The sequence below is a fragment of the Pristis pectinata genome, chromosome 17 (assembly GCF_009764475.1).
Source record: "Pristis pectinata isolate sPriPec2 chromosome 17, sPriPec2.1.pri, whole genome shotgun sequence".
NCBI lineage: Eukaryota > Metazoa > Chordata > Chondrichthyes > Rhinopristiformes > Pristidae > Pristis > Pristis pectinata.
This window is the reverse complement of record NC_067421.1, coordinates 3,519,214-3,546,604: the sequence shown is the minus strand read 5'-3', so window position 1 is coordinate 3,546,604 and position 27,391 is coordinate 3,519,214. Positions and strand designations below refer to the sequence as shown.

Sequence of the window (27,391 nt, the reverse complement as noted above, 5' to 3'; positions counted from 1 at the left end):
CCTCTATCGAGGTGAAGGCTCTCGGTCCAAAACATCGACTGTCCATTTCCCTCCACAGGTGCTGCCCGACCCGCTGAGTTCCTCTGGCACCTTGCTCTGTTCTCCAGATCCCAGCATCCGCAGTCTCTGTGTCTCCACAGTGATTCCTGCTTCTGTGCGCTCCGTCCGGTCCCTGTGTATCTTCTCACCCTGCGGGATGTTTTCAGCAAGGATGCCTGTCACCCTGGCCATACCCTTTTCTCTCTTCTACCTTCAGGGAGAAGATGCAGGAGCTTGAACGCCCGGACGTCCACATAAGTGCAGCTTCTTCCCCACCGCTGTCAGACTTCTGACCCAGTCACCTCTCTCACACCCCTTCCCGGTGGCGCTGCCCCGTACTCTTCACTCGATCTCTCTCGATTATTCCCTTGTGGTCACTTTAATATATTTTGATACAGTACTTCAAAGGGCAATCTCTGCCCCAGTCTGCGGCTGTTGCGCTCGTCGTTGTATTTACTGTTGTGCGTATCATTATACCGTTTACTCTGCAAACTTCCTGCGACCGATGCTTTTCATGCACCCTGGGACATAGGACAAGAATGTAATATAATCAACTTTACCACTTTCCGCCTGACTGACCCTAATTTATTTGAACCGTCTCCGGAATTGACGTTTGACGACTCCACGCCGTTTCCCTGCGGAAGCAATCCCTGTGTGCGAGTTGCTGCCGGGTGTGCGGTTTCCCTCCTCTGTTCACAATGTTCCTGCTGTCGGCATCAATGAAGATCCCTTGTTGTGCCACCGACTGTTTATTCTGAGCCCAGACATACGCCCCGCCCACCTTCAGCCCACCCATTGACGCCGCACCTCCAACTCACCTGGCAGGGGAGACGGAGAGCAGCGGGAGGCAACCTGCGAGCTTCAGTGCTCCCCCTTTGTGTGTGGCTGAGGGGCCAGTGAAGCTTCACCTGCCGCTGCAAATGCAGGTCGGTGCCGGTCTCCAGCGGATTCAGCAACTAGTGAGAGGTCAGTGCGGGTCTGGGGGAGAGCCCCTCACTGGATGCACAGGTTTGCCTTGTGTCGCTGTTCTGTACTTCTCTCTCCTTCTCCCTCGTACTTGCTCCTTTGCTGCCACACTCTGTTATTTGACCTGATTCTCTGCCTCACCCTCTCTAATGTATCCTCCCTCCCCCTTCCCTCGTCTTCCGCCACGATATCCGACTTTCTTTTCCCTGATCCGAACGAACATTTTTTCTCACTTTCTCGGCTTCTCTGCGCGGTTCCATTCTCGCCCTCCCCTCTCTGCCCTTGGACCTTGTCCGACTGCACTGTGTTTTAACTCCGAAAGGTCCCACTTCTTCCGTCTCAACCCTTGTCTCACAGATACTGCCGCTCTCACCTGTCTACCCCTCTCGTCTCTTTCCCTGCCACTGCCCGAATCTCCGTTCTCGGTCTCTCTCCAGGTCAGTGCTTCTCCTCTGGTTAACACCGATCAGAGCTGAACTTCGCTTAGACCTGGGGGGTGGATGTGATGTACCTGATCCCTGTGTCCCCATCACACACGTTGTTTCTCTGTGGTGATGGCCCGCGCTTCCTTGGGATTTTGCTGTTTGGATCGTTTCTGCACATTTCCTCTTTGTTCAACTGGTTCTGTTGCCGAAATTTGCTTGTTGTGCATCGACCATTCATTCTGTACCTCCTTCCCCCTCCCCTCCCATCTCCCTCCTCTTTCTCTCTCCACCTGGTCTCTCTCCACCTGGTCTCTCTCCCCTCCCCTCCCCCTCTCCATTCCCCCTCCCCACTCTTCTCTCTCCTTCCCCACAACGTGTTGCTCCCCATCGGTTCCTCACAGCAGTCCTATTCGCTCTCGCCTCCCCACTCCGCCTCCTCCCCTCCCCCACCCCCTCTGCCTCCTCCCCTCCCCACCCCCTCCGCCTCCTCCCTTCCCCCACCACTGCCTCCCCCACTCTTCCCCACTCTTCCACCCCCCACCTCCTCCTCCCCCACCACCACCTCCTCCCATTCCCCTCCACCCTCACACACCTCCCCCTCACCCTCCCACTCCACCTCCTCCCATTCCTCCCTCCTCCAACTGCCCACCCTCCCACTTGCACTCCACTCCCCCACCCACTCCCACTACCCTCCTCTATCACCTGCCCCTCCCACTCCCCTTTCCACTCCCCCTTCCCTCCCATTCCCCTCCCCTCCCATTCCCCTCCCATCCATCTCCCACACACCCCAGGCACTCCCACCTCCCACTCTCACTCACCTTCCCCCTGCCTTTCCCCTTCAGCCTAAATCTCCCAATCCCTTTACCCCTCCCCTCCACCCATTACCCACCACACTCCCCCTCGACCCTCCAACTCCCCCTCCATTCCCTACCACCCCGACCCCTTGCCTCCTTTTCCCCACCCTGCCCTCTCTGCCTCCTCACCCTCCTGCCCACTCTCCCCCTCCCACACGCTCTCCACCTCCTCACCCTCCCACCCCCCTCCTTCACTCACCGTCCCCTCTCGCACCCATCTCCCTCTCACCCTCCTCACCACCCACACACCAATATCCCCTCCCCTGTTGCCCCTACTCCTCTCCCCTGTTCCCCATTTTCTTCCACTCTTCCCCATTCCCCATTCTCCCCCCACTGCCACTGCCCCTCCCCCTCACCCCTTCCCCCACCCCTCCTCTCATTCCCCCTACCCTCTCACTCTTTCCATCCGCTTCCCCTTTTCCACTCTCTCCACTTCCCACCCTCACCCTTTATCCCCCACTCCGCTTCCACCCCTCCCCTAACCCCTATCTCCTCGCTGCCTTCACCCCCTCCCCAACTTACCCCTCCCTCCCTCCCCCTCCTAAAATCCCCTTTCCCCACAAACCAATACCCCTCATACCCTCCCCCCACATTCCCCGCTCCCACCACCCTCTCTCTCCACCCCTCCAGCCCCTCCACCACCATCCATCCCCTTCCCCCTACCTCCCCCTCTTCCTCCAGACCTCACCCTCTTGCCCCTTTCCCACACATCACCCATCCCACACTCCCTTCCCATCCCTCCCCAACACCCTCCATTTCTCTCCCCATCCCACTCGCTTCCTCTATCCCTCCCCAACCCACTAGCCCACCCTCCTTCCACATCCCACTCCACCCTCCCTCCACACCCCAATCCATCCTAATTCCCTACCCAACCTCACCTCTCCTCCTCCCTCTCTGCCATCCCATCCCAACTCTCTCCCTCCCCATCCCCCTCCTCCTTCCCATCCCCACCCCCTCCCTATCCCCTCCCCCTCTCCATCCTCACTCCCTCTCCATCCCCTGTCCCTCCCTCCCCATCCTTCCCAGCCCATCCTCACTCCCTACCCAGACCCTCCCCATCCAATTCCCCCTCACACATCACCCCTTACCCTCCCCTCCTGCCCACTCCCAAACCCCACTCACTCACCTCCTCCCACTCCCCCACACATCCCCATCCTTTCCAACACCCCTCCCCAACCCCTCAAACCATCCTCCCTAACACACCTCCCCAAACGCCCTTCTCCATCACCCCTCCCCTCCTCACACCCTACACTGCACCCTCTCCCCTCTTCCACACTCCAACCCCCCTGCCCTCCTCCCAATCCCCTGCACTCCTCCCACACTCCACTCCCCCATCCCACACCCCAGTCCACCCTCCTACACCCAAATCCCTCCTCCTACATCAAAACCCTCCCACACCCGCTTCCCCACACTCCACACCCCTTCCCAGACCCCAGACTCTCTCCCCTTCCCTACACTGTCCCCCACACTCTCCCTTTCCCACCCTTGCCAATGCCAGCTCTCCCCTCCCCATCACCCATCTCCTGCTCCCCTCCCTCACACCTAACCCCTACCCTTCCCCCAAATCCCTCATACTACATCCACCATTCAACTCCCTCCCCCTCCCACTTCCTCCACCCTCTCCATTTCCCTCCCACTACCTCCCCTCTCCCCTTTACCTCCCCCTCCCCCTCTTCTCCCACTGCCTCCACACTGCCTCGCTCCCTCTCCCCTACTCATTCCGCTCCACACCCTCCCACTCCCTCCTCCTCTTACTCCTTCTACTCACTCTCCTTCCACTCCCTCTACCCACTCTCCACTACCACTCCCTCTATTCCCTCCTCCTCCCACTCCCTCTATTCCCTCCCCCTCCCACTCCCTCTATTCCCTCTACCCTTCCTCCACATTCCCCTCACTCTCAAGCTCCCTCTCTTCATCCCTCCCCCTCACACCCTCTCCAGATCCTTCACAATCCCTCCCCCTCATCCTTCCTCCCTCCTTCCCCCTCCATCCTCCGTCACTCCCCGTCCATTGCCCGCCATCACAACTCCCTGCTAATTCACTCCCACCTACCTCGACCATCGCCCATCCATTTCCATTAATCATCCTCCTCCGCTCTCCCACTCCCTCATTACCCTCCCACACTACCCCACCCCTGCTCCCTGCTCTCTCCCCTCCCTCCCCCTTGCTCACATTTCACTCCCCTCCCTCCCCGCACTAACTGCCTCCTCACCTCGCTCCCCCACTACTCCACAATGTGTATACAATGTATCTGTACAGCGATTTAGTGTGGGTTTTATAGAATGGGTCCTTACAGAGATGCAGTGTGGGTGTATAGAATGTGTCCTTACACTGATGCAGTGTGGGTGTATAGAATGTGTCCTTACACTGATGCAGTGTAGGTGTATAGAATGTGTCCTTGCACTGATGCAGTGTGGGTGTATAGAATGTGTCCTTACACTGATGCAGTGTGGGTGTACAGAATGTGTCCTTACACTGATGCAGTGTGGGTGTACAGAATGTGTCCTTACACTGATGCAGTGTGGGTGTACAGAATGTGTCCTTACACTGATGCAGTGTGGGTGTACAGAATGTGTCCTTACACTGATGCAGTGTGGGTGTATGGATGAGATCAAATTGTTTCATTGTGTGTGTATAGAAAGAATCCAGTGAATGCTAATTATCATTCATTCAATGGGCTGTGTCCTCACTGTTAGATCGTGTGTGTCTGAGGAATATATCCTTGGAACAGCATTGTGTGGCTGCATAAATTTTAACCATAGACTGATGCCATGTGGATTGTGGAATATCTGCTTGCATGAGATTTTGTGTTTGCCCAGAATGTATGGTTACAGTGCTGCCATATGGGTGCAGAGAATGTATTCTCACAGGGATATTCTCCGGGTGTCTTGAAAGGTGTCCTTCCAGTGATGTTGTACATGAGTATGGAATGCGTCCTTGCAGGGATGTAGTTGTTTTCTGAAAATCATGTATCTTTGCTGTGATGTCGCGTGTGTTTATTGGGCTGTGTCCTTACTCTGGGGAACTGGAGTGAATTGTGATGTGTCCTGTTGGTGATGTACTCTTGGTGTATGTGTCTGAATGTGTGTTAGCTTGGTGCTGCTGTATTGAGCTGTGTCTTTAATATGAGTTTCTGCTTGTATATAGAGTTTCATACTTACAGTCGGTTAGTGCTGGTCTATGCTGCTGTTTCTGTACATGAATTAGTACTGGTGTATTGGCTGTGAGTTAGTGCTGCTATGACTGTGTCTGTGTGTGTCTGGCCCCTTGTGGTGCATTACTACAGGTTTACAGAGCAGTGTGCTGACAATCCGTTACTGTGTCATTGAATCATCCGAACATTTGGCCCAACTGTTCCATGCTGACCAGCATGCCCATCTTAGTTCATTGTATTTGCCCACACTTGGCCCATATCCCTCTGACCCTTTGCTCTCCACGTGTCCAACATTAATTGCAAACACTAACATTGAAAATTAGCTTCAAAATGTTGCGAATATACCTGCCTCAGCAACTTCCTCTCACAGCTCATTCCATATATCGTTCACCATCTGAAAGGAAATCTTGCCTGTTATGTTCCCAATAAATCACTCCACTCTCAACTTGAACCTATGCCTCCAAGTCCTTTATTTCCCATCCATAGAAAGAAGACAGTGTGCACTCCCCACACTGTCACAAAGGGCTCTGTCACTTTATTGAGTTACTGCTGGTGTACAGAGACTTGTCCTTGCACAGAGTTACTGCTGGTGTACAGACCTGTGCCCTTACAGCGAGTTACCACTGGTGTACAGAGATGTGTCCTTACAGTGAGTCACTGCTGGTGTACAGGGCTGTGTCTTTGCCATGAATTGCTGCTGGTGTACAGAGATGTGTCCTTACAGTGAGTTACGGCAGGTGTACAGAGTTTGTCCTTCCAGTAAGTTACTGCTGGAGTATATAGAGCTGTGTCCTTACAGAGAGAAGCAGTGTGTACAGAGGGTTGTCATTACACTCCCATGATTATTGTGTATAGAGGGGTGACTTGACAGTGAGGATCAGTGTGCAAAGGGATGTGTCCTTGCAGTGAGGTGATTAATCTGTATACAGTTGTGTCCTATGAGTGTGATGATATATGCTAACAGATCTTTGTATTTGTAGTGAAGTTTTGTGTGTGTGTGTGTGTTATTAGAGTGAGGTATTCTGAAGGAATATAGATTTGTTTTTACGGTGAGTTATTTAGTTCACTGAGGACCTGAGGGTATCTAGAGCTGTTTCCTTATAAGGAGGTATTGTGGTGACTAGTGAAGTACTGTGTGTGTTGAGGGATGTGTCCTTACAGTGAAGTACTGTGGGTGTCTGGGGATGAGTCCTTACAGTGAGGTACTGTGGGTGTCTGGGGATGTGTACTTACAGTGAGGTACTGTGGGTGTCTGGGGATGAGTCCTTACAGTGAGGTACTGAGGGTGTCTGGGGATGTGTCCTTACTGTGAGGTACTCTGGGTGTCTGGGGATGTGTCCTTACTGTGAGGTACTGTGGGTGTCTTGGGATGTGTCCTTACTGTGTGAGGTACCGTGGGTGTCTGGGGATGTGTCCTTACTGTGAGGTACTGTGGGTGTCTTGGGATGTGTCCTTACTGTGTGAGGTACCGTGGGTGTCTGGGGATGTGTCCTTACTGTGAGGTACTCTGGGTGTCTGGGGATGTGTCCTTACAGTGAGGTACTGTGGGTGTTCACTCCATGTTTTATTGTGATTCTTAAAAACTGTGGCCTTACAGTGCGGTGATTTGCATGGATTGAACTTCCCTCACAGTGAGTTACTTTAGCCTTATATTTATTCAGCCAGACACCACAATGCTTTGTAAATGTGGCCCGATCTCTTATCTCAGGTCTGCTTATCAATTCAGGCTGCAGTGCACAGCGGGTGGCTCCATGAACATTTCTGCCTGTCTGCTTCCATGTTTAAAATAGATTAACCTGGTTAACGGTGACTCCCATCCTTCTTCAGTGGTGAACGTCCCTCTGGGAACAAAAGGCAACATGAACCATCCTTCCTTGTGGTCTGCACTGCAGTGATGGGAATGCATCAGCAACAATTCACTGATGACAGAACCGCTGGAAGCTGGTTGGCATTCCTGTCTGATTGTTTCAATTAAAATATAACTTTACACAATGTGTTTCTGATACAAAGTGTGGAACTCATGTGGCTGTGACATAACTGTGACACCAGGGCAGGAGTGAGTTATGTATGTACAAGAGCCAAGTGCAATTCACCAATGGCAGGAATAAACTGATGGCTACCAACTGACCAGTTGTCAGTGCACTGGGGGATTTGTAGTGAGATCTGAGGAGCTGCACTGGACCCCAACATATGTTTAAAGTGTGTTTCTGCTGCTTTGTCAGGCTGTGTCTGTACATGAGGTACTGCAGCAGTGTGGAGTTGTATCTTTACAATGAAGTACTGTGGTGTATTCAGCTATGTCCCTACTGTGAGGTACGATGCATGCCCAGAGCTTCATCTTTACATTACGTTACTGCAGGTATATATGGGAATGTGCTCTCACAGCGAGGTGCTCAGTGTGTATGCAGCTGTGTACATATGGTGAGCTACTTTGCTGTTTAGGTCTGTGTCCATTGAGTTACTGCAGGGGTACGTTAAAATGCGGCACTCTGGGTGCAGAGATCTGCATTGCTTCAGTGCAGTTATGTGGGTGTCTCAGGAACTGTCCTGAAAATGATGGACTATTTGTGTTCAGAACTGTGTGTTTACAGTGAAGCTCAGCGGGCATAAATAGCAGTGCCCTTACTGTGGGGTACTGCAGCTGTTCAGAGCTGTGTTCTCACAGAGAGATGCTGCTGGTGTATGGAGCTGTGTCTGTTCAATGATGTACTGTGGGTGTACAGGATTTTGTCCTTACTCATGGTGAAGAGCTGTGTTGTTGCAGTGAGGTGCTCAGTTTGTTTACAGCTGAGATCTCAGTGAGAAATTTTTTCCTTTATTTTTACAATATTTTTATTGATTCCACACAGAAAATCCAGAGTACAGAAATCAGAAAATAGATAACATGCAACAAAATACAGTGTGTTAAATCAGATGTGAAATCACAACACCCCATATTGATAAACAAAAATGATCGTTAATTAGTCACCATTAAATTGGAATAGTTTTATTATTTAAAAAAATCTAAACCCATGACCAAGACTGAAACTGTTTCGTAAATAAAGAAGGACAAAGCAAAACCCTTAATACATAATAATATCAGCCAATATCTGTACTTTACTCCAGATCAAAGGTTTTGAAAATAGTTCAAAAAATGTTCCCACAGGCTTTGAAAGTCTAAGTTAAATACAGAAATTGAACAACGGATCTTCTCTAAATTTAGGTCTGATATAACATCCCGTAACCATTGAACATGAGTCAGCAGAGTAACTTCCTTCCACTTACGCAACACAGCCCTCCTGGCTATAAGAGAAATAAAGGCCATTACACAAAAATCAGAAGTCTCCAAAGTTGTATCTTTCTCTCCAACAATCCCTAATAATGCAGTCAAAGGATTAGGCATAACATTTATTTTAAAAAGCACAGAGAAAGTTTGAAATACCTCTATCCAGTATTTTTTTAAAGCTCGAACATGTCCAAAACATGTGGATTAAAGAAGCCTCACAATAATGAGACATATCTGAATAAAAATGAGATGCTTGTCTTTGGACAGATGAGCTCTATGGACCACTTTAAACTGAAGGAGGGAATGACGTGTACATAATGATGAAGTATCGACCAAGTTAAAAATTTTATTCTGAGTTTCCTCAAATTGAAATATGCAAATCTTGTTCCCAAGCATTTCTGATTTTGTCTAAGGGAACCTTACTTGTTCCCAATAATCTAGCATAAATATTAGATGTTGAGCCATCATAACAAGGCTTCAAATTAAAAAAATTACATCTTCTAAGTTCTTATCAGGACTCATAGGGAATGTATGTAATTGAGATCGGAGGAAGTCTCTGGTTTGTAAATATTGAAAAAAGTGGGGTTTTGGTAAACTATACTTAGTTGGCAATTATTCAAACAAAGGGAGATTTCCTCCAACAAACACATCCTGAAAACAAGAAAGACCCAATCTATCTCACTCTTTAAAAACTACATCAGTCATTGAAGCTTTAAAAAAAACAATTAGTGAAAATGGGACTGGACAAAGAAATTCTCCATTAAACCATCATATTTTCTAAATTGCAGCCAAGTCCTCAAAGCATGTTTAACTAGCAGAGCATCCATTAGTTTATTCAATGATAAAGGAAGTGAAGAGCCAAGCAAAGAAATAATAGAAACATTTTTCACAGAGTTAGCTTCGAAAGAACCTCATACTGGACAAGCCTCATGATTAATGTCGTGTAACCAAAGTGTAAGATTTTGTACATTGACTGCCCAGTGATAAATCCTAAAGTTGGGTAAGGCAAAACCTCCATTTTGTTTAAACTTTCTGAAAGTGAACTTTATTTAATCTAGGATGTTTGTTTTTCCATGTGGAACAAGTGATGTACCTCAGGGATCTTGTATAACCAGTGATGTACCTCAGGGACTGGGGCCATGTGTAACCAGTGATGTACCTCAGGGACTGGGGCCCTTGCTCTTTGTGATTTTTATAGATGACCTGGATGGCATGGAATTGAATTTAGGAGCCAAGAGGTATTGTTGCAGCCATATAGGTCCCTGGGTAGACCCCACTTGGAGTACTGTGCTCAGTTCTGTTCGCCTCACTACAGGAAGGATGTGGAAGCCATAGAGAGGGTTCATTACTAGGATGCTGCCTGGAATGCAAAAGCATGCTTTATGAAAGCAGGTTGAGGGAACTCGGCCTTTTCTTCTTGGAGCAACGGAGGATGAGGGGGGACCTGATAGAGGTATATAAGATGATGAGAGGTATTGATAGGGTAGATAGTCAGAGGCTTTTCCCCAGGGCTGAAATGGTGGCCACAAGAGGACATAGGTTTAAGGTGCTGGGGAGTAGATATAGAGGAGATGTCAGGGGTTAGTTTTTTACTCAGAGTGGTGATTGCATGGAATGGGCTGCCGGCAACAGTGGTGGAGGCGGATACGATAGGGTCTGTGAAGAGACTGTTAGATAGGCACATGGAGCTGAGAAAAATGGGTAAGCCTCTTAATTTCTAGGGTAGGGACATGTTCGGCACAGCTTTGTGGGCCAAAGGGCCTGAATTGTGCTGTAGGTTTTCTATGTTCTGTGTTCTAGAAGTTATATTTGAATTGAGAGAATTAAAAAGGATTTAGGAATAAAAACATGTCAGGACTGAAATAAGTATATCAATTTAGGTAAAATAATCATTTTAATAGAATTAATTTGGCCAATGGTATAGAGAGAGGTGACCAATTTGATAAAACCCTTTTCACATAGTTCAATAAAGTGAGAAAGTTTTCTTTAAATAAGTGTTTATAATTTTTAGTTATTGTTACAGCCAAATATGTAAAATGATTTCTTCCTATTTTCAGAGGAAGGTTAGTATGAAATGGCAGCAGGATATTCAAAGGGAAAAGTTCACTTGTATAAATTCAGTTTATATCCAGAAAACTGACTAAAACAGGTAAGTAGAGAAAGCATAGGTGGTCTCAACATTAGAGATAAAAAGCAGTAAATCGTCAGCATAGTGCAAAACTTTGTGGGTAATACTTCTTCTAAAGATACCAGCGATATATCTAGTGTCTCAGAAAGCAATAGTGAAGGGTTCTAAAGCCAGATTGAACAGCAAAGGGCTCAAAGGGCATCCCTGTCTGGTTCCACATTTAAATTTAAAAGGTTTAGAATTTTGAAAGTTAGTAAGAACATGAGTAGAGGGGGATAAATAAAGTAATTTAATCATTGAATGAAATCGGGCCCAAAGTTAAATTTCTCTGAAGTTTTAAATAAATAACTCCATTCAACTCGATCAAAGGCTTTCACGGCATCTAGAGATATCACACATTCTGACATTTCCATAGAGGCAGAGTAGATAATATTCAGTAAAAGATGCATATTAAAATGGGAATAGTGATTTGTAATAAATCCAGTCTGATCATCAGATATAATTAATGGTAAAATATTTTCCAATCTATGAGCTAAAGCTTTAGATAAAATTTTAACATCAACATTAAGTAAAGAAATTGGTCTGTATGAAGAAGATTCCGTTGGGTTCTTTTTTTCTTAAGAATAAGTGAAATGGAAGCTTCATTGAAGGATTGTGGTAACCTACCTAATTTAAAAGAGTCCCAAGAAACAGAACATAAGTCAGGTATAATCAAAGAGGCAAAGGCCTTATAAAATTCTCCAGGAAATACATCAGGACCCAGAGTCTTACCAGAGTGCAATGGATGTTTCACCTTGACGATTTCCTCATACGCAATAGATTGATCCAATTGTTTTCAGTTATCAGCAGAGAGTGTAGGAACGTTTAATTGGTTGAAAAATTATTCATTACAGTATCATCTTTAGGAGAATCAGAGCTATAAAGTTTAGAATAATATTCTCTAAATGTATCATTTATCTCTAAATGATCAGTTAATGATCAGATCTCTAAACCATCATTAGCTTTGTAAATTTCTTTAATTTGCCATCTAGCAATAGAGGTTTTTCATGGGATAGCCAGTAATTTACCTGTTTTTATCTCCATGAATATAAAATTGTCTTTTATCTTTTAAAAGTTGACTCTCAATTGGATATGTTAAAAGGAGATCATATTTAGTTTTAATTTCGACTCACCTTTTGTATAACACAGGATCTGGATCTGTTGTGTGAAAAAGATTCTTTGGGGATCTTAAAGATGGAGGACTCTGGACACAGGCTTTGGATCTTAAAAATAGTTTAATCGCAAAGGCAAACACAGGAACAGCATGAATGGGAATGAATGTACACGCTCACATACACACAGACAGGAGATCGCAAAAGTAAGGGAAATCATAATGAGGGTGAGATACACACACACAATAAACAAGTTACAACTTATCAAGGGATAAACACTTCAATGCCTGAACACCTTGACCTAGACAAGCATTGGTTCTAACACTCCCTGGAATCTGACTAAGACACTCCCAAACCTCGTGGTGCACACTCTTACCAATGGTCTCTGCAGCATTGTTTCACTATTCCTGGACAGTCGAGAGAGAGCAAGCCAGAAATGTGCAGTATTCTTTATAGTGCTGGAAGGCTGGATGGAGTCAGAACAGGTAATTTAGACAGACCAATGGGTTAGGGGTCAAGGACAAAGGTATTTACCAAGGACAAAGGTATTTACCAAGGCCAATGTTCAGGCAGGCCCAGGAACAAAGGTGCCCTCCAAGGCCGATCGCTATGCTTACACCTGATGGGTGGGGTGGAGTCAAACCTTGATTGACAGTGGTGTCACTTCTGATCCGATAAGCAATGGTCTCCTCTGACCAGAGGGGTCAGTGTTTTAATGTCACATGACAGCCATGTGCTTTCCTACTACAGGATCCAAGGCATATTTTTGGTCTCATGTCTTCAATTGATTAGCTAAATCAGTTAACTCTCTGTTAGCTTTTTTCTGAATGTTTACTGTACAAGAGATAATTTGTCCTCTAATAAAGGCTTTAAAAGCACCCCATATAATAAGACTGACAGTCCCTCCTGGCGTATTCTCTTTAAACAAAAGAATAATTTGTTTCTCCAAAAATTTTAAGAAGTCTTCATCAGATAACAAAGCTAAGTTAAAATGCCAAACTCTATTTGTTTGAGGAAGTCTGGGGAGGTTTAAACATAAAAACACAAGAGCATGGTCTGAAAGTGGATTCACAGGATCAAACTAATGGAATCATTTGACTATCAATAAAAAAAGTCAATCCTGGAATATGTGTGGTGAACATGAGAAAAAAATGAATATTCCTTATCTTCTGGATGTAAAAAATGCCAAACATCGGTAATGACAAATTTCATTAAAAGCGATTGACGAAATAAAGCTGATTTATTAAGAGCTGCTGGTTTAGTGGATGACCTATCTAATCTTGAATCTAACCAAAAATTCAAGTCTCCTCCTGAAACCAGAGAATAAAGATTCAAATCTGGCAAGAGAGCAAAAAATTGTTCAAATAAGCTGGGTTATCCATATTCGGGGCATAAATATTGGCAAATACCATTAATCTATTCTCTAATTGTCCTGATGCCAAACAAAACATCCATGAGTATCAGTTATTACCTTGTGTTGTACAAATGAACCTGTATAAATGAACCTGTATTATCTACAACCATTGAGACGCTCCCCCTATATTTAGCTGGGAAAGAGGAATGAAACTGCAGCCCTTTCCATTGACAGAAATAGTGTGAAATATCACAAGTATGTCTGTGAGTTTCTTGTTAAATGATAATTGGGACCTTGAATTTTTTAATATAGGCAAAAGTCTTATTTCATTTCACAGGGTGATTTAACCCTTTCACACTAAAACTATGTCAATTAATAATTTGATCCATTTTAATATTGTTTAACTGCAATTAAAAAGTAAGGATAATAAACTAACCCCACTGGAATGTAGATTCAAACCAAACAGTGAATTTCCAGATAAGGTAACCAAGCAACAGACTTGGCTGAGAGCCTAAAGCAGATTCCAAAGAGAGAAACCACCCCACCTCCCTCCACCCAAAGACAGAAAGCTGACCAATAGATGGCCGGCAGCTAATCCTACAGACAGTGTATTAACCCAGGCAGTCCTGCTCCCTATGTTTCAATGTTAGGTAATTCCAACCCAGTCAAAAGAGTAAACTGAAAAAAAACACAATTTTGAACATAAAATAACAAGTATCCTTATTAAGTCTTGTTAGTAAAAAACCTCAAAAGAATATATGTAAAGTAACATATCAAAAATCAAAAGACTGAGACATCCAAGGTATTAGTCAGGGGTTACCAAGAGTAAAAATGATAAATGTTCATGCAGAAAATAAATCCTCAGTGTCCCGAAAATCTTGAGCCTCTTCAGCCGAATGAAATGACTTCTGTGAGTCATTTTTCAGAATAATTCTAAGCCTTGCAGGGTAATGAAGAGAAGGCTTGAAGCCTTTGTTATAAAGTTCTGACATGACCTTTTTAAATTTAACGTGTTCATTCATAACCTCAGGTGAGAAATCTTCAACAATTCTGATCTTGTAATCTTGGTAATTAATCATTCCTCATCGATGGGAGTCATGAATTAGAAGCTCTTTAATTTGAAAGTCATGCAGACAGATAATCACTGACCTGGGTCTGTCTTCCATAGGAGGTTTGTACAGCGGTGATCTGTATGCTCGATCAACCTTAGGCAGAGACTTTAAAGTAGTAGGAAGTAGTTGAGCCAAAAGGTTGGCAAAGAATTCCGTAGGCTAGTTACCTTCACCTGATTCTATAAGACCCAGAATACATAAATTGTTTCTTCTACTTCTGTTATCTAAATAGATAAGCTTCTGCATTAATTTCTCATTGGACTTTGATTGCTTTTTACAAAGCTTTACTAAATCATCCATTTTCCCATCCAAAATCGAAAGAGTCGCTTCATTCACTGCAATTCGTCCATCATGATCGTGTGAGGTTTTTTGAATAGAGTCCAACTTGGAATTAAGCTATTGAAATTGCTGTTGAAGTTGTTCAGAAGAATCACCTATATGTTTACCAAGCAATTATAAAATAGATTCCAAAGATGCAGGAGGGTCATCTTCCTTGGTAGTTTTAGATCCTTTGGCACTCCTTGATGTCATAGTGGAGTAATATCACATTTGGAAAAAGGATTTCAAACCGGGTTGAAAAAGTTAGATAGTGTAGGAGCAACAGCAAATAGCTGTTAATGCATTAACGACCAGCAGGCTTCTCCTGAGGGATTTTGTGTGTGTGAAGAGATTTATGTTTATCATTAGGCACAGTGAGTGTATAGAACTGTGTCAATGCAATAAGTTATGGTGGGTGTATAAAACTATATACTTAGAGTGAGGTGATGTGAGGTGCATGCTGTAAGGTGTAAAGAGACATGTTTTTCAGCAGGGTGCTGTACATTGAAAAAGCAGCAAACAGGAAGGGACAGTGTGTGTGTACATCTGTGTCTGTTTAGTGAGGTACTGTGGATGTGTAGATCTGTGTCTGTAGTGTGAGGTACTGTGGGCATGTACATTCATGTCTGTACGGTGAGGTACTGTAGTTGTGTACATCTGTGTTTGCACAGTGAGGTAATCCCTGTGTGTATGCATCTACCATGAGTACTGTGTGTATACTTCTCTGTCTGCTCAGCAAGGTCCTGTGTGCATATCCATTTGTGTCTACACATTGAGGTGCTGTGGGTGAAAAGGCCTGTGTCCCTGCAATATTATTGTGCAGGTGTACACAGCTGTTTCATTGCACTGAAGTACTGTGTGTGAAAAGAGATGCGTTGGTACAGTGACCTCCAGTAGATGTACAGAGCTGTGACCCTACAGGGAACTGCAGGGGGTGAATGGAAATATGTCCTTACAGTGATGTACCGTGGGCTTATAGAACTGTGCCTGTACAGTGAGTGAGTGTGGGAGTATCGAGCTTGTTCTTGCCATGAGTTATTGTGCTGTACACAACTGTGACCTTACAGTGAGGTGATATGTGTGTATTCAGCTTCACCGTAACAGTAAGTTACTTCAGGTGGATACGTATTCGACAAAACATGACAATTTTTATTGTAAGTGTGTTCAAATTTCTGATATTAAATCCAGTGTTCAGTTTAAGGCCCCAGTGCACAGTAACTGGCACTATCAGAAGTTGTGCCTGTTACAGTTTTGAAAAATATCAACCTGGTGAAAATTAACTCCAATTTATTTTTCAGTGGTGTGCATCTCTGGCAACAAAAGACAACACCAAGCACCCCTTCCTGAAGGTCTGCACAACAACAATGAAAATACATTCACTGATGCCACAACTGTAGAAACCCAGGTTGGCATTGCTTTTAGTTCTGTTAAAGCAAATAGTGTTACAAACTGTACTTTTGATACAAAGTGTAAACAACATGCGGCATTGACATCACAGTGACACTGGGGCAGGAGAGGGGTATGAATGTACATGAGCGTCATGGAGCAGTGAACAAGCACTTCACCACCGGCAGGAATAAACTGATGGTCCCCACCTGACCAGTGGTCTATAAACCATACCATTGGTGGTGAAATTGGACACAATACACCAGGCCCCTTTGTTTCCTTTGTTACTGTGGGGGAAGAGGCAAGTGTCCTTGCAGTGAAGTGGTCAGTGAGGAGAGAATTGTGTCCTTGCAGTGGGTTACTATGGGTGGATTGATCTGTGTCCTTGGAGTGAAGAGTATTGATTGTTATGTTATGTTACAGTATAGTACCACAGGCCTGTACTAGTCTTTCTGCAAATTGTGGAGTGTTAGGGAAGTACTGGTATGGCCCCTTACAGTACAGTGTTGGGGAAGTGCTGGTATGTCCCCTTACAGTAGTGTTAGGGGTTTATTGGTCTGTCCCCTTACAGTACAGTGTTGGGGGAGTACTGGTCCGAACCCTTACAGTACAGTTTTGGAGATGGAGTGGTCTGTCCTTACAGTATAGTGTTGAGGGTGTACTGGTCTGTCCCCTTACAGTACAGTGTTGGGGGTGTACTGGTCTGTGCCCATACAGTACAGTTGAGGAAGTGAAGGGTTAAGAATTGCAACCATACCTATAACTGGTAAACAATATATATATATATGCATTTATATTTCTTTAGCAAGGACTAGCAAGCTGCTGACCCACTAGTTAGGTTGGAATGTTAAACTGCCTTTGTTTCAGGTAACGAACCATTCCGATATGTCAGACGGTGGCGATACTGAGTAATTAACATCGAGGTGAAGACTTGGTCTGAACAATGAAGGGTGATACCTGCCTTTGAAAGCCTTGATTATAACTGAATTACACTAAGACAAAAGGTGTGCTAGCGGTCTCGGGGTCTCTATAGCTTGACTGAAACTCGTGGCGCCGTTTGCATGGGATGTGCGTGACAATTCCTGTATAAATGTCTGTGTGCCCTTTGTTCGGGGAGAACTCAGGAAGTGAGTGCTGAAGAGAATTCTCCAAGCGGTGCACTGCTAATAAGGGTATTTGTTCGAATCGACCTCGTGGCACTGTGTTATTTACAGCGGACGGAAAGGGAAATTGATTTCGGGACGACACAGTGATGGGGGTGTACTGGTCTGTCCCCATACAGTACAGTGTTGGGGTGAACTGGTCTGTCCCCTTACAGTACAGTGTTGGGGGTGTACTGTTCTGTCACATTACAGCACAGTGTTGGGGATGTAATGGTCTCTACCATCACACTCCAGTGTCGGGGGAATACTGGTCTGTTCCCATACAGTAGAGATTTGAGAATGTGCTGGTCTGTCCCCTTACAGTACAGTGTTGGGGATGAACTGGTCTGTCCCTTTATAATACAGTGTTGCACGTGTACTGGTCAGTGCAGCTTCAGATGTCCTGGTCTGTCCCCTTACATGCAGTGTTGGGGGTGTACTGGTCTTTCCCTTTATAGTACATTGTTGGGGGTGTACTGGTCTATCCCCTTCCAGTACAGTGTTGAGGGTGCACTGGTCTGTCCCCTTACATACACTGCTGGGGGTGTACTGGTCTGTCCCCTTACAGTACAGTGTTGGGGTGTACTTGTCTGTCCCCTTTCAGTACAGCTTCAGATGTCCTGGTCTGTTCCCTTACATGCAGTGGTGGGGGTGTACTGGTCTTGCCCTTTATAGTGCATTGTTGGGGGTGTACTGGTCTGTCCCCTTACAGTACAGTTTTGGGGGTGTACTGGACTGTCCCCTTACTGTCGTCCCGAAATCAATTTTCCATTTCCGTCCGCTGTAAATAACACAGTGCCACAAGGTCGATTCGAACAAATACCTTTATTAGCAGTGCACCTCCAGGAGAATTCTCTTCCCGAGTTCTCCCAGAACAAAGGGCAGACAGACATTTACACAGGAATTGTCACACACATCCCATGCAAACGGCTCCGCGAGTTTCAGTCAAGCTATAGAGATCCCGAGACAGCTATCACACCTTTTGTCTTAGTGTAATTGAGTTATAATCAAGGCTTTCAAAGGTAGGTATCACCCTTCATTGTTCAGACCGAGTCTTCACCTCGATGTTAATTACACTCAGTATCGCCACCGTCTGACATATCGGAATGGTTCGTTACCCGAAACAAAGGCAGTTTAACATTCCAACCTAACCAGTGGGTCAGCAGCTTGCTAGTCCTTGCTAAAGAAATATAAATGCATATATATATATATTTTGTTTGCCAGTTATAGGTATGGTTGCAATTCTTAACCCTTCACTTCCTCATTACAGTACAGTGTTGGGAGTTTACTGGTCTGTCCCTTTACAGTACAGTGTTGGGGGTGTGCTGGTCTGTCCCCTTACAGTACAATGTTGGGGGTGTACTGGACTGTCCCCTTTACAGTACAGAGTTGGGGGTGTACTGGTCTGTCCCCTTATAGTACAGTGTTTGGGGTGTGCTGGTCTATACCTTACAGTACAGTGTTGTGAATATGCTGGTCTGTCCCCTTATAGTACAATATTGGGAAAGTACTGGTGTGTCCCCTGACAGTACACTGCTTTGCTGTGTTGCTCTTTCCCCTTACAGTATGGTGCTGGGAGTGTACTATTTGTGCCCTTACAGTACAGTTTTGGGGGTGTACTGTTCTGGCCCCTTACATACAGTGCTGGGGGTGTACTGGTCTGTCCCCTTACAGTATACTTTTTTGTTTGTACAGGTCTGTCCCCTTACAGTGCAGTGCTGGGGTTTACAGGTCTGTCCCCTTACAATAGTGTTGAATTTGGACTGGTCTGCCCCTTACAGTACAGTGTTGGGGGTGTACTGGTCTGTACCTTTACATACAGTGTTGGGGGTGTACTGGTCTGTCGCCTTACAATACAGTTGGGAGTGTCCTGGTCTGTCCCCATTCAGTACCTTTCTTGTGCTGTACTGGTCTGTCCCTTAATACTACAGTGTTGGGGTGTACTGATATGTCCCCTTACAGTACAGTGCTGGGGGTATAGTGCTCTGTAACCTTGCGGTCCAATGCTGAACCCTCAATCTCCTGTTTTGTCTGTGCTTCCCAGTCAGTATTGTCTGTTCCATTTTCCTGTTTTCTGACAGTACCTTGTGGGCAGTTGTACTACCCTGACTCTGTACTGTGTGTTGTACCAGATTGATGCTTTCCCTGCACTGCTGGGGATGTCCTGTTGTTTCTGCTCACAGTGCAGTGCTGGGGATGGACTGATCATTGTCCATTTGGTCCTGTGTTTGGTCGCCACTGCTCTGTCTTCTGATGATGCAATGTTGGACTTTACCTGGTCGATGTACCTGCTGTACAGTGTGGAGGGTTAGACTGACCTGTCTCCCACACTATATTCCCTGGGTGTACTGGCCTCTGCTTCCAGTGCAATGAGTGCCCATTGTGGGCGGATCAGATGCTGTTGCTTCCACACACAGGTCATCACAGAGGCCCAGTTCTGAGCTGCTGATCTGTCACTGATCCATCTGATGTATCGGTTCTCAGTGACAGGACCCACCATAGTCCCAGTGTTGGGTGGTACCGAGGTCTCGGCTGCCGACACCTCACCAGTGTCACCATGGACACCTGCAGCTGTGACCAATGGAGCAAGGAGCAGGACCCGTCAGTGACATCCCACCCCCCATGTTAGTTGTTCCATCAGCTCTAGAGCCGGGTCTGACAGATACACCCTTCAGTAATGGACTGGCTTGGTCACTGGTGGGACTGCAAGCTCCCTGCAGGGAGAGTGAAATCCTCCCCCCACAGTGCATCTGGTGTCCGTGCTCCACCCAGTGCTCCCCCCAAGTGTTGTTCAACATGGAAATGTAACCCGTGTCCCATCACTGCAGAGGGCAGCCATGGGTGGAGGCAGCACTGGGACACTTCGGGCCACAATCTCGGATACTTCCTGATGCCTGGACAACACTGACGGCTTCCAGGAATGTGACTCCTTACCCATTCCCCCATTCAGTGGGCACTGGAGGGACAAACTGTAGGGGGGACGGCCTTTCAGAGGAGAGCAGCAGCAGTAGCCAGTTCTGTGGCACAATGACTGGCTCTGGTGTACAGCAGGGGAGGGTGGAGACAAGGGGAGCTGTAGTGATAGGAGACCCCACAGTGAGGGGGACAGACAGGAGACTCTGTGGCCAGGAATGAGGCTCCAGGATGGTGAGTTGCCTCCCGGGTGCCAGGGTCAAGGACATCTCTGAGCTGCTCCAGAACATTCTCAAGGGGGAGGTTGAGCAGCCAGAAGTCGTTGTGCACATTGGGACAAACGACATGGGAGAAAAAGGGATGGGGTCCCGCAGAGTGAATATGGGGAGCTGAGGCAGAAGGTTCAGAAGCAGGAGCTGAAGGGCTGTCATCTCTCGATCACTGCCGGTGCCACCTGCTGGTGAGGGGAGGAACAGGAGCACAGGGCAGGTGAATGTGTGGCTGAGAAGCTGGTGCAGGAGGGAAGGGCTCAGATTCTTGGACCATTGGGATCTCTCCTGGGGCAGAGGTGACCTGTACAAGAGGGACGGGCTGCACCTGAAAACTGGAGGTGATGAATAATCTGGTGGAGGGATTTGCTGGTGCTGTTCTTCAGGGTTTAAACTGGTCTTGTCCAGGGATGGTATCCAAAGTATGAATGTAGCAGATGGGAAGGATGAAGCAAATCTGGATAATGACGGGTCGGGCAAGTGAACCCAGGTCATGTGTAGGCACATGGGATTATTGTGTTATAGCTGTTACAGGGCAGGGCAGGCAGCTCAATGCACCGGGATGCTTGGGGTATGAGAGAGGTGGAGGCAAGTTGCAGTTTTGATCAGGAGAATATCACAGTGGTACTTAGAGAGGATAATCCAGAAAGTCCAGCGAAGCAACATGTGTAGAACATAGAAATCAGAATAGTGTGCTCACTTTGATGGGATGATGAGATATCCATTCCCTGCCCACCTCCACCCCTTCCTCCTGCCAATAGCCAGCAGGATCTTGAGGAGGGATGTGCAGGGTTATTGCAGACAGCTGTCAGAATAATAGACAGTGACAGTAATACACAAAATGTGCTGGAGGAACTCAGCAGGTCAGGCAGCATCTGTAGAGGGAAATAAACAGGTTTACGTCGGTGATTATAACTTACCTAATACTGACTGGGACAGCTGCAGTGTGAAGGGATGAGATGGAGCAACATCTATGGAGTGGGTCCAGGGAAGGATTTTTAAGCAATGTGAAGTTGTTCCTCCCATAGAAGGGGCAAAACACAACCTCCTCCTGGGACATAAGGCTGGGCAGTGACTGACGTGTAAGTGGGGGTGCACTGTGGGGCCAGTTCCCATAATCCCATTATATTTTAAATAGTGATGGGAAAAGATAAGGCTAGTCCATGTATTAAAATTGGGGAGAGGCAAATTTTGATGTCATGAGACAGAAACTTGTGAGGTTGATTGGGAGAGTCTGTTAACAGGTCAAATGATTTCCAGTAAGTGGGAGTCTTTAAAGGTGGGAGAGGAAACTCAGGGGCAACATCTCCCTGTTAGAGTGAACGGCAAAGCTGGCAGGGTGAGGGAAGGGAATTAGATTCATAATGGATATTGAGGATCTGGTCAGCAAACACAAGGAGGCACACATCAGGTTTAGACAGCTCAGATGAAATAAATCCCTGGAGGAGGATAAGAAATGTAGGAATATACTTAAAAGGGAAGTTATAAAAGCAAAGAGGGGACACGAGACATCCCTGGCCAATAATGTAACAGGGAGTCCTGAAGGATTCTGTGAGTATATTCAGAGCAAATGGGCAACATGGGAGGGAATAGGTCCCTGTAGGGACCAGTGTTGTTGTCTATATGTGGAGCCACAGGATATGAGTGAGTTTTTACATGGACACTGGTCATCTTTATTTACTGCAGAGAAAGACATGGGAGTTGGTGTGGAGATTGAAGGGGACAGTGATAGCCTGAAACACACTGACAAAACGAAAGTGAAGGTGCAGATGATCTGGAGAAACCCAGGTGTCTCTATATGAGGATGTTGTGGGAAGTAGGTGAGGACATTGCTGGCCCTCTGGCAGAGAATGTTGTATCATCTTTAACCATCGGTGAAGTACTGGAAGACAGGAGGGTGGATAATGCTGTGCTTTATTGAAGAAGGTTGCAAGGACAAGCCAGAGAACTACAGGGTGGTAAGCCTCACATCAGTGGTGGGAATGTTACTCGACGGGATTCTGAGGGAAAGGATCTCCCAGCATTTGGAAAGGCAGGGACTGGTAAGGGACAGTCAGCATTGCTTTGTATGTGGGAAATGATGTCTCACAAATTTGACTGAGTTTTGTTTGCAGAGGTGACGAAGAAGTTTGATGAGGACAGGCTGGTAAAAGTTGTCCACATGACTTTTGGCGAGGCCCTGAAAATGTCCTGCCTGGTCGGCTGATCTGGAAGGTGAGATCACATGGGACAGAGGGTGAGCTGCTCAATGGATACAACACTGACTTGTCGGAAGGAGGCAGGGGTGGGAGGGGAGGGTTGTGTTTCAGATTGGAGGCCTGTGACCAGTGATGTGTGGCAGGGGTGGGTGCGGCTCCCCTGTTGTTTGTCACCTATATCCATGTTTGGAGCAAAATGTTGGGGGTGTGATCAATAAGTTCACAGATGGCTCCACAATTGGTGGTGTCGTGGACAGTGAGGAATGTTGTCTAAAGTTACAACAGGATTCTGATCAATTGGTAAAGTGGGCAAAAGAATGGCAGGTGGAATTTAACTCAGACATTTGGGAAGTGAAGCAGTTTTTGGGATTTAAAAGCATGCCGGGACATCCATGGTGAATGGCAGTGCCCCAGCTGGTGTTCTTGAACAGAGAGACCGAGAGGTACAGGTACATATTTCCCTGCAGGTGGCAACATAGGTAAGCAGGGGTTTGAAGAAGGCACATGGTATGCATGCCTTCATCGACAGAGGCAGTCAGTTACCGGAGGTGGGATCCCATGTTCCAGTTCTGCAAGGTGTTGGTGTGAAGTGTTGTGTGAAGTTCCAGTCCGATGCTGTAAGAAGGATGTGATTAAAATGGGGATGGTGCAGAGAAGCTTCACAGGGATGTTGCCTGGATGGGAGAGTTTGAGGGATTGGATCGGCTGGGACTGCGTCCCTGGAGTGAAAGTGGCTGAGGTTGACATTACAGAGGTTTGTAAAATTATGAGGGGCACAGTCACTGTCTTCTCCCCAGAGTGGGGGAGTCTAAACTCAGAGGGCACAGAGTGAAGGGAAGAGGGGAAATATTCACAGGGAATCTGAGGAGTGAGGGTTCCACACAGACAGTGGTGGATCAATGGGTAAATGAAACGAGCTGCCAGAGGAGGTGGCAGAGGCAGATGCAATGACACGGTTAAAGCAAACACATGGACAGGGACGGGAAGATGAACGTTTTTGGGGAGTATGGACCAAACGCAGGGAAATGGAATTGGTGCACACGGCCACCTTGGTCAGCACGGACATGTTGTGCTGAGGGGCTTGTTTCCATCCTGTGCATGTTTATGAATGGATGAATTTATAAATCTGATGAGACCGCTTACGTTCATTCAGGGCTCAGAGCAGTACACGTCAGTGGCACCCACAGTCCTGTCACTCTCTGGTCCTCGTCACTGATACCCAGGGCTCAGTGCACCAAGTATCACCTTTCACTCAGGTGAGACCAGGAGCTGCCTACACAGACCTCCCGCCAGATTCTCACCCACACTCATTTTCCTCAGACACCCCTGTGTCCGACATTCCCAACAGCCCTGTGTATCGGGGCCCTGTTCTCCCCTCGGGCACTGGTACAACCAACAGCCTGGCATGGGCACTGCAGGGACAACCACACTGGTGGGACTGGAGTCACACAGGATCAGGCCAGGGAAGGGTGGCAGCCGTCCTTCCCTCGCTGTGAGAAGATGATACGTGATGTGGGATTTACCAACACCTGTCCTCATTTGTCCTTCAAGCTTGTTCCAACCTATGTCCCCTGGTTACACATTCCCACAGGTGCAGCACTAGAATGGGTCCATTCAGTCTCAGTCATGGCAGAACTCAGAGCCCGGTGTTGACAGAGCAGGACACAGTCAGAAACAGTATTGGCCCCAAATAGTGAAGCCCCAGGATCCTTAGTGATCCCTTCCCTCCGGTGGCACAGCCCCTGTACACTTTACCTGGTGCTCTCTGCCAAAGATTACATTCTGATCTTTGGCATGTCACTTAAAGTCTGGTATTCCCACAGCAGCTCTATTCTGGGAGCAGCTGATGTAACCTGGTTGTTCAGTGAGTGTAACTAACGTCAATGATCTGGTGCCACTGGAGAGTTCCCTGCTCTATAATAAGAGATGCCATGAACATCTCAGCACTGGTTTGGCAACGGGCCTGGCATGTTGCATCAACAGAGGAATCACCACTTCTCCGCGAACATGGAAGCCCAGATACTTGGACAAGTCCTGGCCATTTACTATCCAGTTCTGGCAGTTGTCGGTGTTCCTGGTGCGTAGTTCCACACAGGTACTCACCCTGTTCATCTCTGTTAACTCTGTAGGTGTTGGTGATGGAGCTAGGCCACATTAATGGCCAGTTACACTGCTGTATAATTCTGTGGGTGAGATCTGCTCAATCCTGCCATTGCTTTTAATTTAACCCAGTGGCTTCATTCAAACTGTGATCTCAGGCAGAGTTGCCATGTTGTACTTTGACTGCTGAAGGTGTTGCAGTGTGATGTGTAAACGAGCCACCAGTTTCAGGCCAGCAGTGATGGTGTGAGTTTACAGTGTACATTCTGGGTGTGTGGGCAGAGAGGGGGAACACACTGATGATCCCAGTCTGTGAAATACACCATGAAATAACCCAGGATGGGTGTCCCTGGGTCTCCCAGCTGTTCCAGCACTGAGAGACACTAACCTGCTGTCACTGACTTCCTTTCCCTTTCAGGGACTGCAGATCAGCCGTTAATGCTCCCGCCTGGGTGTGAGACCGGCGCTGTCACTCAGCTGCCTGAGACACACTCGAGTTTCACTTCCATCCTCTTTTTTTATTCACAGGCAGTGCGGAGTATTTCCACATCCTGGGATAAATCCCCACTGGTCTGTAATAAAACCCTGAACTGCTGGCAAAGCTCAGCAGGTCAGGAGTCACCTGTGGAATGAGGAACACTGAAGGATTCAGGTCAAAGTCGCTTGATCAGGACTGAGAAAGGGTAGAAAGCAGGTTAGTGTGGGTGACAGAGGAAGTGGGGGCAATGGGTGGGACACAGGGGATGTGTGGAACTGGGTGAGATGACGTTGCCGTTGAACGGACAGTTGAGCTCCTTTGTCTGTGTGATGTGTTGCTCATGTTGTGAAGTCCACGGTGATATTGTGAAGTCCGAATGATGCGGTGAAGTTGATTGGTTGAGGTCCTCCCACTTGATGCAAATGTGATGAAAGTGAGTCTGTTGTGATTTACTCTGCCTCAGAATGTGTGTTCTGGATGGTGGCTTGCAGTGTGCAACAGGGTGTGGGTTTCTGTTGTTTTCAAAAATTGTTTGATGGCAAATTTGTGGCCCTCATTTTCTGATGCCAATTTAAAAGTTGTGGTGTCCAGAAAGTCAACTTTCTCTTTGGTTGCTCTGGCTTTGACTTTGGGTGCTGGTTGTCAAAGATTTGAATGCCTACCTCTGAATCCATTTTTGAATGTGTCCGCACTCCCCAAATGTCATGTAGGTAACTATAATGACACATTAGTCACCTGGGACACTTCTAGAAGACCATCTCTTCCCAGACTGCCAGAGTTATGTTGACACAAACTGGGACATAAGTCTTCCCTGTTGCTGTCCCTTTGACTTGTAAGTAGCATTCATCATTGAATTCAAAGTCATTCTTTGTCAGGACCCAGTAAGTTAGTTTGACCAAAGCTTCATCTGGTCTGTTAGTGCCTGCGTTTATTCCTTGGATATTTTTGACATCCTTCGAGCCCCTGTCTGTTTCCATGTTTGTGTATGAGCTTCCAATGTTCATGGTAAAGAGGGTGGACAAAGGGTTCACGCTGAGGGAGTTAACAATCTGTGTAAATTGGGATGTGTCTTTCATGCAGCTGGGAAGTTGCTGTATCAAAGTCTGGGATAACATTGTACAGTCTGACCTGCATTTCTATTTGTACAGCATTTCCGCATACCATTCAAAGGAATGTAAGTTGGTGACTACTTCACTGCTGGAAGTTACATAATGTGCGTGGATGAATTGCAGAATCCGGGATGAACGGACGTGTACGTGAGCCGAAAGTCTGAGTCCATCACTATGTTCTACTTAAATGTAAATAATTCTCTCAACTGGATAGGTATTGGTTTATTATTGTCACTTGTATCGAGTTTCAGTGGAAAAACTTGTATTGCATCCTGTTTGTACAGATCAATTCATTACACGGTGCAGATATATTGAGTTAGGACAGTGTGTAGTGAGTTAGTACAGGTAACAGCAATAGCAGAGCACAGAGTAAAGTGCCACAGCTACAGGGAAGTGCATTGCAGGTAAACAATATGGTGCAAGGTCACAACAAGGTAGATTGTGAGGACAACAGTTCATCTCATCATATAAGGGAACTGTTCAACAGTCTTATCACAGTGGGATAGAAGCTGTACGTGACCTCAGGCTGCTGTATCTTCTATGGAATGGGAGAGGAGAGAAGAGAGAATGACCCAGGTATGTGGGGTCTTTGATTATGCTGGTTGCTTCACCAAGACAATGATAGGGATAGACAGAATCCATGGAGGGGAGGCTGGTTTCTGTGACACGCTGGGCTGTGTCCACAACTCTCTGCAGTTTCTTGAAGTCCTGGGCAGAGCAGTTGCCATACCAAGCCAGATAGGATGCTTTCTTTGGTGCATCGATAAAAGTTGGTGAGGGTCAAAGGGGACATACTCCTGAGGTGCTGGTGAGCTTTCTTGGCCATGGCGTCCACGTGGTTGGACCAGGACAGGCTATTGGTGATGTTCGCTGCTGGGATCTTGAAGCTTTCAACCCTCTCAACCTCAGCACTATTGATAAAGACAGCTGCATGAACACTGCCCACTTTCCTGAAGTCACTGACCAGCTCCTTTGTTTTGCTGAATCTTGAGGGAAAGTTTGTTGCCATGGCACCATGACACTGAGCGCT

At 46.6% G+C, this 27,391-nt stretch overlaps 1 long non-coding RNA gene across 1 annotated transcript; it reads left to right on the top strand.

Annotated features, from left to right (window-relative positions):
- Positions 1-22,690, top strand: LOC127579510 (uncharacterized). The gene is made up of 3 exons (XR_007957680.1): positions 1-1,005; positions 16,065-16,171; positions 22,591-22,690. It is a non-coding gene; the product is annotated as an uncharacterized LOC127579510 (long non-coding RNA).
- The last annotated feature ends 4,701 nt before the right edge of the window (positions 22,691-27,391 follow it).